Below are 2,939 nucleotides of genomic sequence, written 5' to 3'. Positions count from 1 at the left end.
TTTACAGAAAATAAATTGTCCACATGGTTTAAGATAATGAGTTGATCATAATATTCCAAAATATACATTCCCAATAAATTCATTAGGTAGATTTAAATATATTCTCAGATCTAAAAGAAGAAACTGGACAGCCATTTGTCCGAAATGGTATAGGGTTTCCTGCCTGAGCAGGAGGTTGGACTAGATGATCTCCGAGGTCCCTTCCAACTTTATCATTATTATTATTAGAAGTAGTAAGTTGGCTCAAATTGGTTCGCTAGATACTTTATGCCTCAGTATCCTTGACCCGATGGCTTCAACATATGATTTCTTCCACCTCTACTCATAGCTGATAGCCTGTCCCAATGTGCCGTATCATTGTGCTTGCTATTCCTGACTATCAGAGATGTTGTAGTGAATGAACCTAATGAGGCAAGAACCAATAATTTCCAGATTAGGGGAGAATTTTTATGCCAACATACCTCAGGTGCCTCTCAAGGTCAGCCAACAGTTGGCCAAATATCCACTGCCTTGCAAGGCAGGGGAAAAGAGGCTTAGAATTTAAACCATGAACTATATATATAGCTTTGGCTCTGATATACTGAAATAGGCAACTTTTCTATACTTTTGTATTTTCATTCCAGGCTATAATAAAACTGACCTAGCTGTGTCAAATATTTGTTGAGATAATATGTGTTATCTAGTAGATAAATGTTTAAAATATTATCTAATATTTCATTACTGTACTTTCATTACTGTTAACGAGGAGCAGGGTGGCTCGCGTGGTTAGGATGCTGGGTTGACAAGCAGCAAGCCCACGTTTGAGACCCAGTTGCTGCCATGGGAGAGGGTGAGCTCCCATCATTCGCTCCAGCTCCTGCTGACCTAGCAGTTTGAAAACATGCATTCCTAAGTAGTAGTAGTAGTAGTAGTAGTAGTAGTAGTAGTAGTAGTAGTAGTAATAATAATAATAATAATAATAATAATAATAATAATAATAATAGTAAAGTTGGAAGGGACCTTGGAGGTCATTTAGTCCAACCCCCTGCTCAGGCAGGAAACCCTACACCATTTCGGACAAATGGCTGTCCAGTCTCTTCTTAAAAACCTCCAGTATTGGAGCATTCACCGCTTCTGGAGGCAGGTTGTTCCACTGGTTAATTGTTCTAACTGTCAGGAAGTTTCTCCTTAGTTCTAGGTTGCTTCTCTCCTTGATTAGTTTCCACCCGTTGCTTCTTGTCCTGCCTTCAGGCGCTTTGAAAAAAAAGTAGATAGATAGGTACCACTGCAGCAGGCATGTTAACAGGGACATGAAAGGAGCCCCCCCAACTGGGCATCCCACAGACAATAGTGATGTCACAGCTAATCCTTTGAACCCGGAAACAACTCGATGCTTTCGACACAAGTGCAATGCAGTTACTGTTAATCCTTTTTGCTTTCCCTAGGTGCATCAGATTCCACAGGGAGACAGACAGCTGAAGCCTCCAAAACCCAAGAGGAGGAAGATCTCTAGATAACATTGAATGTCTTTGTTACTGATCTGGCTCTTACGTAACATGCACATAATTTTCATATATATAGATATATATATATATATATATAATCACCACAAGGTGCTAAACAAAACAGTGGTACAGTATTCTTATTGATGAAGAGGGAGAAGTTAGTCCAGATCTTCTAAAGATTGAAGAGTGTCTATAAATTCTTTTTTTTCTATAATACTAAAATTGTGATTATAAAATTATAGTCCAAATGTTTCTGCGAAATTTTCATGATGTACATAGATAAAACAGAATTTCATGACGATATTCGAAATGTAAATAGTGTACTATTGTCATGTACAAGCATACCTAATGCACACTTTATCTTTTATTGTACAAAAGAATAGTGTACAAAATTCTTTGGTTTCTATTGAGTACACACATACAAGAGACTACCAATGTAAAGTGATAAATAAAAATACAGCCTAAATGCTTTTATATAATAATGTAAAAAAATGCTGTTTTTGTATTTAACAGCAGTGAAAAGGCATGATTATGTAATCCCCTAATTATGACATAACACTTTTTGCCACTGAGTGTTCATTGATAGTGTCTGTTTGGAATGAACCTGGCCTGGAAGTACTGTACTCCATTTTGGGTCCCTGTAGGAGAGAGTGAAACCTTGCAGATTCCTAATGGGATGTGGGATCATAGGTCAAATTAAGATATCAAAAGCTGCAACCACTGGTTGCGTTTTTTTGTTTTTTTAAAAAAAATGAGTTTTAAATTATAGTATTGTAGATTTTTTTAATTAAAATATTTAGATAGACTATTTGAGTCAGCTTTAACAGAATTTCCTAGCTACCCGCTTTGAAATCGGAAACATATCAGCATTCATTTTACTTCCTTTTTTTTTTACAAAGCTTTTAACAAAGCCTAAAGTAGCTATTCCAATTTATTTAAGCAAAGAACACAATTCCTATTAAAGTATGAGAGCAATAGCCCAATTGAAGGATTCATTGTTGTTGCTAATTGTTAGCAGTAAGATTACAATTTAGCAAAAACGTGTTCCTAAATTAACAAAGGGATTCAGTGACCAGTTGTCCTTGGATATTTTTACTGTATTCAGTGGACTGGATGAGCGTAAGCAGTTACTGAATTCCCCTGTCTGCCAATACCAACAGCATTTTCCTTATTAATACTAAAGGTGAAAGATGGCTTGCTAAACTATTAGCAGCAGTGGCCAGGATCCAAAGGACTACACAGCTAGTTCAGTGCATCTATAAGATTTTTCAAAGAATCTTTCGAACAAAATCTCCTTTTTCCCAGTTTGGAGATTACCAGCGTTCTTGAACCATTGGCAACTTTCAAAACAATTCTTTACGATACGGTGGAGTTCTTTTTTGAGAGAGGTAGCAATTAATCAAAACCCGGGTAAACCATATCCAAGTGTTTGGATGGACCTAATGTAGTTCTTTG

The sequence above is a fragment of the Protobothrops mucrosquamatus genome, unplaced genomic scaffold, assembly GCF_001527695.2.
Source record: "Protobothrops mucrosquamatus isolate PMUCROS unplaced genomic scaffold, P.Mucros_1.0 scaffold1981, whole genome shotgun sequence".
NCBI classification, from domain to species: Eukaryota; Metazoa; Chordata; class Lepidosauria; order Squamata; family Viperidae; genus Protobothrops; species Protobothrops mucrosquamatus.
The sequence above is the reverse complement of the archived record's forward strand: the minus strand, read 5'-3'. Positions refer to the sequence as shown.